Source organism: Canis aureus, chromosome 14, assembly GCF_053574225.1.
Source record: "Canis aureus isolate CA01 chromosome 14, VMU_Caureus_v.1.0, whole genome shotgun sequence".
NCBI lineage: Eukaryota > Metazoa > Chordata > Mammalia > Carnivora > Canidae > Canis > Canis aureus.
The window spans coordinates 44,543,791-44,560,258 of NC_135624.1; positions in this window are offsets into that span (position 1 = coordinate 44,543,791).

Here is a 16,468-nt window from a genome sequence, read left to right on the forward strand (position 1 = left end):
AGGTTTAGAGGGTCGAATCGATCCACATTATCTTTTTCTGAAAATAAGCACTGTTTTTGTCAAGTTCCACTGTTAATTCCCACAAACACAGTCTTTTAGCAGAGACAGTAAAATCCTATTAACGCTAAAGCTAGATTATAGAATGCGATAAGCTGAATATTGTCTCCGCTCTGGGTTTGAGCAGAATCTGTACTTACAGCTTTGGGGAATATTGAAGAGGTTGATACCAGTTGACCAATTTCTTAACACTTGTGTACTAAGGACCTGTCCATCTATATGAAGACAAAGTAGAAAGTACTGAACGGGAATAAACTGTTTTAGAGTTTGTAGTTAGAAGGTCCAACTGTATGCTTGGATTAGGCTTCATGACTATCTCTGCTTCCTCTACAATTAAAACTTTAATGGATATGTGGATTATTGAAAGTACAATTCTTACCAGCATTATCTGATATTGATAGTCTACAGAAGACATGAGAATCCTCTGGCAGAGGGCCAGTATTGACACTGACCCCAAATTTGGAAGGAGATGGCTGTGTGCATCATTCTCAATGAAACACTATGTGTGACCAAGCCAAATCTTACATCCCACTGAAAGGCGGCTCCCAAGTAAAGGGAGCAGCTGCTCATATATAAGTACCATTCATAATTCAAAAACAGAGATACCTTGCCAACAGGGTCATCAGCACACAGGAAATGCACTCTAAAAGGCATGCTGATCGATGCAGACACTTCAGCTCTCATTCAGGCTTCAGAAGGTTCCATCAACATTCAGTTTGCACATTCAGGGATATAGGTAGAGATTCTGCATGAAAGAAAAACACCTTTGCAGAGTGTGCTATTCAGAAAACATCGATAGCCTAAAAAAATCAGAGAATATGATTACTTGCATGGTAGTGTGGCCCAGGAATTTTTTCAGAGAAGGGAATATGGCTTAGGATATTGTGGTATTTAAAATAGTGTTTATAGATAGTAATACAGGCAAAGTGGAGGTCAACAGGTAAATTTTTAAGAAGTATTTTCTATAAATTTTAGGAATTTTTGTCAAATTGTTGGAACAAACTCTCTTTAAAATTAAAATAATCACACGTGGTATTACTGTGAAATGTAATGTGGCTTTAGCTCTGCTCAACACATTTATTTAATGCTTTTTTTAAAGCTTCTATTTAAATTCCAGTTAGTTGACATACAGTGTAATATTAGTTTCAGGTGTACATTACAGTGATTCAACATACATCGCCAGGTACACATTGAACAAGAGAAACCAGAGCCTGAGAGCAGTTAAGGTTATTCAGGAGCTATTGCAATAGGGGAAGGGAGACTTCAGTGTAGAACTGGGCTCAATTTGAAATATAAGAACCCGTAGGGATTTATAGCCAAAGATCAGGGTGGTGGTCAGTAGATGGAAAATTAGTAAGAGGGAAATCGAGTAAAGAGGGATTCTGCTAACCAACCTGACAGGATGCTTTCTGAAGGCATGCTGGGGTGATGAGATGTGACCTGAGGGGTTGAGGGGGTGAGGAATTCGATTAGATATTGAAGATGATCAGATATGGAGGGTGGGCGTCCTGGCTAAACTGACTTAGCAGGATTTCTGCAAAAACTTGACAATGCAAAGAGAGAAGGTCAACGGTCAGGCCCTAGATGGGAAGAGGGTTCAGAGGATATTGTCTAAAGTTTGGTCAAGGGGGTCATCTGTAAGTGCGTCCCTGATATAATATAATAAACAACAGTAGAAAGAGATAAAGAGAAAAATAAGTGATGAGTGCTACCTAAAGAATCTTATACTCAAGTAGGGGAGATAGGACGCTTCTTGAATATAAACATTAGATTTGAACCCAGACCAAGACCACCATTACAATCATGTTGCCATTAATGGGCCAAATCGCAAAGGTCCTAAAACACTACTGGATTGAATAGTAGACTTTAACGTGATCTTTCAAGGATTCCTTTCCCGTCATCTCAGGTGAGTCTCTAGTGAAGATGGGCCCTTCTTTGTCAGCTCTTGCAGAAACCAAACGCCAGCATTAAGTCTTTTACTGATGGTCTCCAGCGTCCTGAGGGCACATGATCTTCCTCAGGCATTGCTACTGTCACCGCCTAGCTTGGGAGGGGTATGAAGGATCTGGCCATATATTTCCATGGCAGAGCTCAGTCTGACTTTTCATGCAACTTTAGGGAAAGTCTAAAACTGGATGCAAAAAACTAAATAAATAAACAAACAAATAAATAAATAAATAAAAAACTGTATGCAAATATTCTCAAGCCCACAAGCTCAGGGTTCACACAGCACATTCAGGCTTGGCTGAAAGGCAGATTCCACTAGGTAGGGGCCAACGGAATACCATCCTCCGTACATCTGCGTGGACCGGCACCTGTTGTAGAGTGTTGGATCCTACCTCCCACACTGATCCTTCCCACGCTCAGATCTGTCTTCCGAGTTCTCATTTCTTCTCCTACCTTTTACTTCTTTCCGGGAAATTTTACAGAGGACCTATTTGCTCTATTCAGAGAAAATACCACCCCTACAATCATCTGTAACGTGTCCTTATTCTCTATTCACAACTGGATAATCAATTCAAAACACAGTAGTTCAATATCCTCTGTTTTCCCAAAACAGAGTCATTCACCATATGTAAAACATCAGTGGTTAATCCAGATTGAACAATCACAACTCAATTTTCTTTATTAAATGGTTATTTTATCCAACTTCCCTATCTTAAAAAACTTCAAATCTTACCAAAAAAATGGCTAGAAAATAGTATGATGATCAATGTACACTGCATCTAGATTTGCCTGTAACATTTTACCACATTTTCTTTATCTCTGTGTATTTTTTTGTTCTTTTTAACATTTGAGAATTGATTGCAGGCAGTAAACAACACTTCATCTCTAAACATTTGGGCATATGCCTGCTAAGAACAAAGGCATTTCCTGACATAATCGCAATGCACTTACTGCATTTGGGAAATCTGACAGTCTGTATTCAGTGTTGGCAATTGTCTCAATAATGTTCTTCATGGAGTTTAGAAATTGGATTGGTGATCCCGCGTTGCATTTTATAGTCTTGCTTCATTGTCTCTATTAACCTAAAACAGGTCCTCATCCTTTTTGTGTGTATGTGTGTCTGTCTGGACATCAGCATTTGAGAACATTCCAAGTAAGTTGTATTATCCTACAATTTTTTTTATACTCCATCCTCCAGAATGAGGTGATGTGCAGATTCACATGGTCCTCCAGTGATTCTCTGCATCTCAATTTATTATCTCTTTATAAGCACCTGGTTATCACACACACACACACACACACACACATACACACACACACGTCTCCATAAGAAAATGCAAGTGCATCCCATATACTCACACAGGGAAAAAAATTAGGAGAAAATTCCTCCACTTCCAAATTAAGCCAACACACACACACACACACACACAAAAAAAACAAAAACAAAAACCAAAAAACAAATCTGCATGGAGTCATAGCATTGACTCATCCAAAATAACGATTTACACTGCAGAAAGAATTTTCGGTTTAAAAGAGCTATATACAAAAGACTTGTTCTTTAGTTTTTCACAAGAATAATAGGTGACTATGCCTCTACATTTGTATCAATAAAATACCCATACTAATTCTTTACCTTTTTTGAATTCAGGTTAATTTATTTCAAAAGATATTTGGTATCTCCAGCTCTTGAAAGGTGAAAGTATTTGTGGCTTTCATTTTTAATTAGTTATTATTTGAAGTTTCACAAATCTTTGGTCAGATTTCAGACAAATATACTCCATTACAAAAATTTAATATGGGAAACAACAAATAATCCAGAGGAAAGAGAGACTGAAAAAAAATGGGATGGAAAGATAGTACAGAGTTAGTTGTAAGGGTCCAAGAAACAGAAGATCCCATCAAATGACAAATAAGGGAATTTATTAGCTCATAGGGCAAGAAGCCCTGAGGAGGGAAGCTCTGCAGTTATTAATTTAGCAGCAACAATCAAATTTTTGCCATTTTCCTACTCAACAGTAAGCAGCTAGTCACTGTGTAATACAACTAGGTCTCCTGGCACCAAATATCCCAATGCCATTGAAAGGAGGCAGAAAAAAGTGACTATCTTTTCTTTGTGTTTGCATTTAAAAATTTAGAAACTCTTCTCAGACACCCCTTCATGTCTTACTGGCCATAAATGGGTGACATGTCCAAATACAAATCCATCATTGGCAAAAGTTCTGGGACTTGGTAATTGGCTTAGACCCATAAGGGTTTAACCAAATTCCACGGGGGAAGGTGGAAATAAAACCAGAATGAAATTTGGTCTCAGCACTCAGAGAAAAGATTGGCAATAAGTGTTAGGTGAGCAAGTATCAGTTTTACCTACATCCTCTCTAAGAAGGCAGCATTCTAGCCCTCAGACATTTCTAAAACTATCATTATTGGCATCTGTCAGTCCACTTCCCAATCGACGCTCTGAAGACACAGAAATTAACATAGGGAGTCAGTGTCTAGATGGATCTACTTGTGGACCAACCAGGCAGACAGACGCTTAGACCAACCCCTGTAAAGTTGAAGAGATGGGACATCAAAAAGAAGATTATTGTAGACCGGTCTTCTCCATACTCCTGGCAAGTCTCAGCTATTGTGCCAGTTTTAAAGCCCAATGGTAAGAGAGAAAAGAGAACACAGTCCTTTGATGGACAACCTCTAGAGTTACACTCCTGGTGTACCGGGTCTTGAGATTGGGTCACCCAAGCTTGTGAAAATAGAGGGTTAGGGTAGAGGTGCCATAGAATGGTGTGCTACCAGGTGTTGGCAGCCCAGTGGTAGTGCGGTGTAGCTTGAATTCACCCGTGGTGACGGCGTTAACACCGCAGAAATTCTCACATGTGACAGGCCAAGGATTCCTTCTCAAGTGGAGAGCTGTTGCTAAGCATTGATCGGCAAATCATGTTATTTTCAGCTCTTTTATTTTTTTTAGCCAGATAACCTTGGCCCTTTATACGTATTCCCTTATTTTCTTTACATGTTGAAACTGAAAGTACCTACCTCATGGACGAAGTATGTTTTGTAAAACATTTAGCTGTCTGCTAGGGATATCATAAATAGTCAACACATGTGCACTATATTATTATTACTATGACTGTGGAAGTGATTTTTGCTGAAGGTCATAGTGCAATGTGAATAAGCAACATGTGCAACGGATGCAGGCCCTGCAAACCCTCCACCTCTGACCTGTGCCTGGTCAGTATGATTAAGCCACCTGGGAGGGCTTAGTCAGTTAGGCATCTGCCTTCGGCTCAGGTCATGATTCTGGGGTCCTGGGATCGAGTCCTGCATTGGCTTCCTGCAGAAGCAGCAGGGAGTCTGAGTCTGCTTGTCCCTCTGACCCTCCCCACTCCAGTGTATGTAAATAAATAAATAAATAAATAAATAAATAAATAAAATTTTCAAAGAAGAATATAGATGCAAATACGTTTGAAAAGAACAGTAACAGTTAATGCATCCAGGTTGGAGTTTCCGTGTTTCTTAAATTTATTCAGATACCCGAGCGCCTGGACGGCCTGGTCGCTTAAGCAGGAGCTCTTGATTTCAGGGTTCATGATCTCAGAGCTCCGGGAGGGGGCCCCTCGGTGGGCTCCGCGCTCAGCAGGGAGTTGGCTTGAGGATTCTTTCTCTCCTTCTCCCTCTCCCTCTGCCCCTCCCCTTTCTCGTGCATCCATGCTCTCTGTTCTCTCTCTAAAATAAATAAATAAATCTTAAAAAGATTATTCAGATACCGTGGAGACTGCTTTTGTAGAAATCGAGGTTTGGTGCCATTGGCAAATTATGAGACATCAAATTGGGGTGAGAAATTGTGCTTAGTTTAATGGGCTGTTTTAAAACCTATGAAAGGGACGTAGAGATCCAGGGTGCCTGACGCCAGCTAGCATCTTGTGTGCCTGTTTCATCCCCCTTAATACTCGTCACCTCTCTGTGTTTAGGTGCCGACGTCTGCAAGATGCAAGGGTTGAACCTACCCAGTGGTAACCAGTGCCTCAGTCACTGCCAGCAGAGACAACTTTGGTTTCTTCTCCAATGTCGAACACATTCTACTCCTCAGAACTGGAACTCAGGTCCACCAGACCCAAAATCCATTTATTATTTCCATAACTAGTCGCCAGGTCCTATTGGCCTCATTTCACAAATATAGCTCAGAAATATTCACGATGGCTCCAAGGACCCCAGGTACACGGCTCTTCCTTGGTTTGTCCAAGCACATCAGGCTCTTTTCAGGGTGGGTTTCGCGTCTATTGTCCTGTCTTCCTGGAGATGCTCCTCACTGTGCACAGGGACGCCTCCTCCATCCTTCAGATTTGTGTAAGACGCTCAGGCTGCCAAAACGAAATACCATAGACCAGAAGACTTAACCAACGGAGATGGATTTGCCAACATTTCTAGAGGCTCTAAGCCCAAGATCAAGGTAACAGCCGAGTTCATGTCTGGTGAGACTACGCTCCTCAACTTGAAATTGGCTTCTTCTTTCTGTGTCCTCACGTGGCCTTTTCTCTGTGTACAGAGAGTTGCCTCTCTGTTGTTTCTTCCTCTTCTTATAAGGGCAGAAGTCCTAGAGCATTGGGGCCCCACATTCATGAACTCATTTAATTTTAACTACCTCCTTAAAGGCCCGATCTCCAAATACAATCACACTAGGGGTTAGGGCTTCACCATCTTAACGGCAAGGCTAGGGGCACAATTCAGATCATAATAAGGTTCCCAGTTAAGGCTCAGTTGATCAGCAAGTGCTGTCCTGACCTGACCTCACATCTCCAAATTTAATCTCTTCTGTTTTTCTCTCACTGTACCATGTTCTTTTCCTTCAATGTGCACTGCTTATCTATTTAAATATACTACTTATTTATTTGGAGTCGGTTTTCAGGTCTATGATATAGATAATAGTATAAGGATAAGGACCAAGGCCCCTGTATCTGCAACTATGTGTTCAGCAATAAGCATAGGGCCTGGCGCATACTGAGCAGTCAACACATATTGTGGTTTGCTCACTCATTTATTTACTGTGTAAGCATATTTTAAATCAAGATACAAAAGAAGAATGACTCCTAACACTCAGCTCCTCTATGTCCTGGGAGAGTTTCAGGTGTTTTGCAGGCATTATCTCTTATTCTTCACAGCGTCATAAGTTGTCGCAGTTTTGTTTCCTAGCCATAATGATAATCCTTACCTGCATTTATTATCCACAAAAGTGGAATTACTGGCTCAAGACACATAAACATCTTTAGGCTCTTGGCAAATATTAAGCTGAGTTTCAGAAAAATCTATAATAATTTAGCTACTACGATTCAGTGTCCACTTTACCACACCCTCATAAGTATTAACATTCATCTTTATCTTTGCTCATTTTTAAGGGCGAATGTAGTATAGAGCTGCAATTTTAATTTATCCAATTTAATTTATTTGGTTACCAATGAATCTGAAAGCAAGATCCTTGGCTGTGGGCTCTACCCCTGTCTTGTCTACATGCCTCCATGTGCCCCTGCTTCTTCACAGGAAGTTGCCTAGAGACCTCCAAGAACTGGTAACCTTCAGCACCGTGTTACAGAAAGACCTTAATTGAGATAAAATTGCTCGAGGGACTCATATTTTAGTTAGCAGCTTGTCTGCAGAGAATTTCTCGATAGCTCCTGACTACCTTCAAGATTAAGCACAAGGTCCTCCACAGTGTATAAGTCCTCATAGTGCTGACCATCTCCTGATGTCCAGGGCCATCTCTCCTCCCCCCTCCTTCACCCCCTCAAGATCGAACAACATGGCTGGCTGCCTAGAGTTTCTCCTTTCCTCCTTTGCTTCTCCTTTTCTCCTTTGATTCTCCTTTCCATTTCTTGGCTGAAGTACCCCCACTCCTCCGGCCATGGGAACTTTCCCTGCTTCTCCCCTTCCTGCTTTCCTCAGCCTCATACCCTCTGACAAACTCTCATTTCCGGTCAGCATTCTTCAACAAATTTTATTATATGATTTTTCTGGGCCGAGATACCACCTGCCGTGTAACTACGTAACCACTGACTGCATTGAGTGACCTTCCTCTGTCTCCCCATGGCACCCTGCGATCTTGTCTGAATCGTAATCATCTGTCCACTTGTGTCTTAGAGTCAAGACAATGGACTCCTTGAGGGCGTAAACCATCTTCACTTTATATTCTCAGGAACTAACACAGCGCCAGTGATAATAACACAGTACCGGATATTTAATAAATAGGTTTACATGAATAGGTGAATAAATGACTGAGAAAATGAATTATTAACTTTGAGCAGGAAATGTGACATTTCCTCCTGGTAAGTGGCAGAGAAAGAAGAGACACTAGTTACACGTCTCCGTAAGGGTTCTGTCAAAACAATAGAAACAACCCCAGGTATTTGATGTTGGACGGGATTTAGCACAGAGCGTGAGGACCAGAAGAGCAAAGATGAGGGGGTCTGGTGATCGGGTGTGATGTCATCAATTAGGGCAACAAGCCAAACTGAAAAGTAAGTCAAGCGTTTATTCACTTGTTGCCACAAGTGCCAGCAAGGGACGAAAGGAGACCCCGGCTTCCCCATGTTCTGTTTTTCCCCATGGGATGGCCCTGGCCAGGGCTCAGGCAGGTGTGGTAAGGGTGGCAGGGGTCCTACCACTACGGAGGAGTCCTGAACAGAGGCCTCTACCTCATTATGGATCCATCAGTGGGTGGTCGGGACTCGGGCAGGGGGGCTAGCAGTGGAAAGGTCTGGGAAATGCAGAGGCCCCCCACCCTGGCTGCCTCATGAAGTGGTTTCCAATGTGCAGACGAATGTGGCTGGCCCAGAGGAGCCTGACTCCTTGACTGTCATTCCCTTCAGAGGGTTTCAATGCCCTGGTTATGCCACAGGTCTGCTATGATGAGGGCGGCTTCCCCCTCAGACACCTGCTCAGTAACACCCTGTGATTGCCTTTGGTGCAGCCTGGACAATCACACAGGATTTGGGTCTGGAGTTGGGCGCCTAACAGTGAAGCCTCTAGAAGTCAAGAATTCAAGTTATATGGGAATTGTGGGAAAATGCCGGTGGTAATCTCCACTGCCTGTGGCATCAAACTGGATGAGTGAGGAGAGAATACCTGAAAGGTGGGAAAACCTCACACAGATCTTCCTCCACTTATGATGGACTTAGGGCCCCACGAAACCCTTCATAAGATGAAAAGAGCATGAGTTGAAAATGCACTTACTACCCCTGGCCCGTCTGATGTCACAGCTCTGCCTGGCGTACCTGACATGTGCTCAGAACACTTGCAGTAGCCTGCGGTTGTGCAAAATCGTGTAACAGTGCTGAATACCTCACCTGACTCATTGGGCATCACAGGGCAGGTGGACACCGGAGTGGCTGGATGTGTGCAGAACAGTTGTGAGTGTTCACCCCTGCCATGTGGCTGACTGGGAGCTGCAGGCTGCAGGCCATGCCATTGTGGGTCGTCGTGATGCACGCGGATCGCTTGCCCGGGAAGGTCAAGATTCAAAATGTGAAGGACGGTTTCTGTGGAAGGAGGCTCACTTTCACACTCTCCTAAAGTCGAAAAAATCGTAAGTCAAACCATCCTAAGCCAGGGACCATCTGTATTTGCCTCCTGCCAAGGCCCCTGCGTTCCCACCACTACCTAGGATCAATGATGATCCATCTCTGCTTCTTTCCAGCCACACCTCCTGCATAAAAGTCTTCCTGGAATCTTACCTGGACAACTCAAGGTGGAAGTTTGGTAAACACAATCTCAAGGTTTCTGACTCGCGTGATTCAAAATCACGCACATCAAGGGAGAAATGATCCTGAGTTGTCAGTACACAGCACACAAGACAGAGGGTATGGGAAGGGAGGGGGTAGGAATATCTTTACCACAGAGATTCGATTTCATTTGAAATATTGGAAGCCAAATTGGGAAGGTGTGGAATTGGAGCGTGTGACTACCAGACGACAGCTGTGACCACTGAGAGAGACTAAAAAGGATGGGACAGTGGGATGGTCAGGAACGGTCCAGAGAATTACTTAGATGATGTGAAGAGCTCATTCACAGGTACCAAGAAATGTATAGCATGAAAAATCTGAGTCTTACTCAAAATCAAGCAAATACATATAAATTCTGGTCGCTTAAATTAACAAAACCCTTCAGATGCTGCTCAGTTAGAATGTAGGACAAAACAGTTGTTACTTCCACTGTTACCAAAATCTACTGTTCTCAATTTTCTCAAAGATGATTTGTCAAAGTACATTGAGAAACGCAGAATTGTTTTTTTCTTTAGCTCCTAGGTTCTATTTTTAGACATTCATTCTAGAGAAAAAAAAAAAGTTTGAGTTGCTGGTCACTAACAACCTAAATATCCACCAGCAGGGGAAAGTTAGCCATAAATTGTAACGTGTCTAAAAGGGAGGATTTATGAAATTCATTAAAAGTTAAATACTGGAAATAAGTCCCATGGACTCTGGACTAAGTGCATTTTATAATGTTAAGGGGCATTTTGTGAAAATAATGTGCACCTTTTGTGTTTTACACACACAGAAATGAAATTGGGAGGAACAGCACCAAAATCTTAATGGCAATTTTTCCGTAGGATGTTGTAGGTCCTTTCTACTCTCCAGTTTGTTTTTTGTCTGTTTTTCTGAGTTGTATAATAAACATGTTTTACTCTTATAAAAATTGAGTTGCTTTGAGAACCCATTTGGTATTTGAGTTTATAAACTTGAAATCAAACTAATCAGTCGTTGTGCAATTCTCCAGTTTGCTAGCCTCTCCCACAAGACCACGGAGAAAATTAGGAAACCAGAAGTTTATGTTAATCCGAGGATGTTTACAGCTTAGCAAAGCCCGTTGGCAGAAGGTGCATTGGGCTATGGGAGTTGAGTGTGAGACACCATTGTATCTGGCCTGGATAGAAATAAAACTGAAGTGTCTTGAGACGGGAAAAGAATACTGAAATAAAAAAAGGAACGGACTGAAGAACAGATGATGCTAGTGAAATTTTTCTTTTGAGATGGAATAATTCAAGCAAACAGCAAAGTCCAGAAAGCAGCTATAGTAGTACGACGATGGAGGAGAAATAAAGGCGAGGGCAGTGATTGAGGCCCTCAGAAGGTGGAGCGCAGGACACACCATCTACATGGATATGCAGGTCCCTTGAGAAAAGAGCAGCCCCGTAAGGATCCCAAATCCTCAGTGGATACACAAGGGTCCCCTGGAGGAGGCACCACAAGAAAGAGGGTAAAGGCCTGGCCCGAGAAGCATGCACGAAGTGACAGTGGGGAAAAGATGAGAATTGCTGTACCGCCTCCATATTTGGAGTTCTCAGATTTCTGTTTTCAGCTAAAAAACAAAACGAAAACTCCAAAACAAAAACAAAAACCCAACACTTTGATTTTTTAACGTTTTTAATTATCATCACTCCTTATAAAAATGTGCTCAGATGTAACCAATTTTCCTGTGGTACCTTTATGATTACTTAGCTTCTGAAGGGGAAGAGGTTATAGTATCAGTTAATTTACTTCCCCGCTATCATTACAGTGATTAATGACTGGCCATACAGAAGAGTGTGCTTTTAATTTTTTTTCTCATTAAAATTGTGCAAGGGATGTTGACAGTACCAATTGTACCTTAACAGGCATTTCAGGTTCAAGAATATTTGAGAACCATTCTGTGGCTGGTTGCTCCAGTGAATAGATTTCAAATTACGTGAAATTGGTTTTATGTTGAGTGCAAGAGTTTGTCCTAAAAATACATTAATTTCATCAAATTGTTTAGAGGGTTGGAGTTCCCTTTGGACAGAGCCAGCCAACTTCTTGGGTAAGGACAGAAGGCAAGACCGCCTCCTTTGCCTCCTCTGGGTACTGGGCTAGTGCAAATACTGCTCTAAGCTTAGGGTACCAGTCCTTCCAAAGGTGGTAAACGGGGGGCAGGGGCTTCAGTGAAGGTGAGCACAGAGGTGGCTGTGGTCTCGAAGGACAGCGATCGGGGAGAGACATGCCTTCTGTTTGAGGTCTCATCAACGTATTCTCAGGGTAGGAGCCTGATGGCCACAACATCTTCGTCACCAAGGTTTCTGGCCTTGAGCGTTCCTCTGTGTAGTGTCTTATTCCAACAGAGGGGCCGAAACTTCTCAAACAAGCGGGTTCAAGGCTTCAAGAGCCAGGAGGCAGAAGCAGCCTCTCCTCCTAAGGGTTGGGCCCAGAACCTCGACAGTCATTCCCACCGTAGGTCATGAACAGCAGAGTCAGGAAGGGACAGGAGTGTGTGCAGAGGGACAGGAGTTGCTGGCAGGGGCCGTATTCCCTGGGAGATGCTACACACGGGGAGGGGGTGTCCTGAGGGGTATGGAAGATCGTTCTTAGCAGCCTGAGGAAGAGATTAGGAAATTACTTGGATAAATGGACGGTATGAGAGAAACAGGCGCTAACCTTTGTAGAGGATGGTGAAAGGAGATAAAAATGAGGGGCCTTGGAGAGCGCTGTAGACCGAGCTGTGCTCCCCTCTCCTCAGTTCATACATTGAAGTGCTAAGCTCCAGTGCTTCACGATGTGACCATAGCTGGAGAGGGCTTTTATTTTTTTATTTATTTTTATTTTTTATTTTTTATTTTTGCACCAAAGGCATACCCTCACTTTATTAAAGGGCTGCACCGCAGAGTCAATATAAAAACACAAAAAGTCCTATCAGTTTAATAACAATAAAAAACCCCAAAAATGGAAAACTGAGGAGGGCAGGGATGGGGCCCCTGAGCCAGAGGCACGGGGAGCCCTGCTCATGGCACCAGGCCTGGCTGCAGGGCCCCCAGTATTGCTGTTGCTACGAGGTCAGGGGGCAGCGATTGTCCTGTGGGAGCCACCATTCACCTGGGCCGAGGACCCTACTTCTGGGGTGTGCCCAGCTTCTGCATGCCCTGTATCTTGTCCAGCAGGCCAGAGATGAAGGCCTCAGTGGGTTTGTAACAGTCAACCAGCAGCTCCTTGACCCTGGCGGCCTGGGTATCATCACTTTCCAGGTCCAGGAGTTCATCCACATCAATCTCCAATTCCGGGATCTCTTCTTCCTGGCAGTCATAGAGGCGAGTGAGCTGCTCCAGGATCCACTCCTCCAGGAGTCGTACTTGCGGTCGTACTTGACTGTGACTTTCCCTTGGCACCTCACTGAGCCCTCGTCGTCTGCCCCACCTGGGCCCTCACCAGCCCCAGGGGAGCTCTGAAAGTAGACACGGGGCCCTGGGCCACTGCTGCCTGGTCCTGGGGCAGGGGCTGCCTGGAGAGGGCCTTTAAAGGGATAATTAGGGTAAAATGAGGCCCTAGGGTGGGCCGTAATCCAGTAGGATGGATGGATGTCCTCATGAGAAGTGGCTATTAGGACAAAGAAACCTGACCAAGGAAAGAATCATGGGGGCATAGGTGAAGGTGGCCCCCAGGAGCTCACTGGGGAGGCCTTAGAAGAAACCAGACTTGTTAACACCTGGATCTTGGCCTTAAGACACCCAGTCTGTGGAACTTTGTGACAGCAACCCTAGCACAGCAGAACGATCAGTGTCCTCCAGACGCTTAGCTCCACTGAAGATGTAGACAAACTCAGGCCCTTCTAACACCCACAACAGAAGGAGACACGCAACGCCGTGGGGATGCGTAGAGAAGGCACCATATTCTCTTCCTTTATGTTTTCCGTTAGCATACATTCTCATCACTTTTTCTTTCTTTATTTTTTTAAAAGATCTTATTTATTTACTTACTTGAGAGAGAAAGCAGGCCAGTTGGGGGGAGAGCAGAGGGAGGGGGACAAGCAGACTCCCTGCTGAGTGGGGAGCCCGACATGGGGCTCAATCCCAGGACCCTGAGGTCATGACCTGAGCCCAAGGCAGATGCTTAACCAACTGAGCCACACAGGCACCTACTCATTGCTTTTTCTGATGATAAAGTGAGATCTTTATATAAAACACTGAACTAGGGTAGGTGCTCACCAGGTGTTCATTCCTTATAGATACTTCCTTCCAGCATATTGTACACACACATATTTTTTTTTCCTTTTTCTACCCATCAAAGGGGGAAAAAAGTAGAAAACCAGAGTGGAAGAATCTGAAACAACTTCAACCAAAACCGCAAATGACTCTGGTGGTCAACTCCTATAGGCTGCACGCACCGAGCTCTGAGCTGCGGTGGAGGACCAGCATTGGCAGGTCACGCAGGAGAGAATGACTGCTGGGCCCATGGTTCTGTTGGTCTTTGCGCATGATCCAGGGTGTCTCTGGTGACAATTTAAAAATATTCTGGATTAAAAAAAAAAATTTTTGGATGAGTTTATTCTCCTCAAGAAGAATCTTCTCAAGATTAAACTATGATTGAGAGCAAACATCAGTAAATAGAATCTTTCATTATTATAAAATAGTAATCTATGAAAATACGTTTAAGTAAATACTAATGGCTATTGAAGGAAGGTATTTTATCAAAGCTTATACATGGTCAAAGGTTTATGAAATAGTTTGTGCCGAAGGGAATTTACCATGGGGAAATCTTCCTGGAGGTGGTATTTCTGATAGGATAAGTAAAGCGTTAACGCATATCAGGGAGGAGTTATTTATATTTCTGATTTATCATTTTAATTAAGAATCTTTTTTTTTTTTAAAGAATCGTTTCTTAATGGCACTCGTGACTCAAGGCAGATGAATAAGGTGGGTGTAAGTCAGAAGTGTGCTAAGTGTCTCACCAGGTCCTGTGGTGCCCTGCAGAGACATACCTAGGGCCAAGCCCCAACAGAGACAAGAGAAATGCTTTTGTGCACTGTTTCCAGAAGTAACGCGAGGAATAAAAATACCCTTGCATACTCTATGCATTGTTGTGGGCTCTCTCCAGTGGTCTCTCTGGGAAAATGAAGGACAGTAAACATACAAATCCGGAACAGTACCTTGGGCCCGTGCACAACCATCACGGCCAGGGCCTCAGAGCCCCAGGCCCAGGGGAGCTCATACTTCTTATTCAATAGGCATAAATTCCATTCTTTCTGCATTTTAAGAAGCAAGACAGACCAGGGTGCCCGGGCTCAGCAGTGAGCTCACGGCCCCAGCCCACGGGGTCACTAGGCCGCGGGAAGGGCCTCGGCTGCCTCTGCTCTTTCTTGCTTTGCTTTCTTCCTTCTTTTTAAAGATTTTATTTATTTATGTATTTATGTATTTGTGTATTTATTTATTTATTTGAGAGAGAGAGAGAGAGAGAACACAACCGAGCCGAAGCAGAGGGAGAGGGAGAAGCAGGCTCCCTCCAGTGCAGGGAGCCCAACATCATGGGTGGAGGGGTGGGATCAAGTCCTGAGCCGATGGCAGTTGCTTCACCAACTGAGCCACCCAGGCCTCCCTCCTGCTGCCCCAGCTTGCATCTGATCTTCTGCTTCCATGAGCAGGTTTAATTGTCCCTGGGCCTTTGTATCAGTTCACCAGGATTCCAGGAGCCAACCAGCAGGCCCTGACTGGCTGACCCTGGTTCACTGGCCCCGGGCCGCCAGGGACCAGGGAGGCTGGGACTGTCTGCTTTAGGGGCACCTGTGGGGCTCTGGCGGTTAAGTGTCTGCTTTTGGCTCAGGCCATGATCCTGGGGTCCTGGGGGCTCAGTCTATTGGGTTCCTTTGCTCAGAGGGGAGCCTGCTTCTCCCTCTGCCTCCCACCCACCACCCACCACCCACCACCCTTGTGTTCTCCCTCTTTGTCAAATAAATAAATACATTTATTTTCTTTCAATTAAAAAAAAAATTAAGTGCCTGCTTTGGTGTCTGCTCTGGTCAATGGAGGGTAATACCTTGACTATAAGAGGCGTCGATGCCTGGTGGACAAATAGTTAGACTTCAGTGGAGATCTTTATTTCAAATTCATAGAACTGTGTTAATATTTCTAATAACACTAAAAAAGTTTAGCTAGCCTTGACATAGTCCCCTCACCGATTGCATTACTATGTCAAAACAGTTGTTTTCCACTAAACATGGATATCAATTAGAGCCATTATCCTTTACTCATAATTTTATTCATGATATAATGGAAAAGCAAAGAGTCTTTCTTAAAAGCTCGTCCTAGAGGATCTATTAGAGCCAGGGCAAGTTTCCATTTACTGAGTAATTACTGTGTTCCTGGCTGGCACTAGGCTACGTCCTGTCTATGCAGCAGCTTGTTTAGACCTCATAAAGACCATACAAACTCTGCACCATTGACTTCATTTTCTGTGTGAAAAAGCCACAAAGCTGTCTCTGTGCAGAACCCAAGCCCAGAATCTAGGATTCTCCTTCTCCTCTTCTTTGTCCCCCATTCCCTTCCTTCCCTACTTTCCTCCCCTTCCTACCTTCTGTCTATCTGCTTTCCTTCCTTCTTCTTTCTTAGACATCAAAGTCCTTATACATAGTGTTTTCACCACTTTGTATGGCTAATTAGCAGCGTAAAAGCCCATGAATCCTACCTTCATGAAAAAAAATCTAT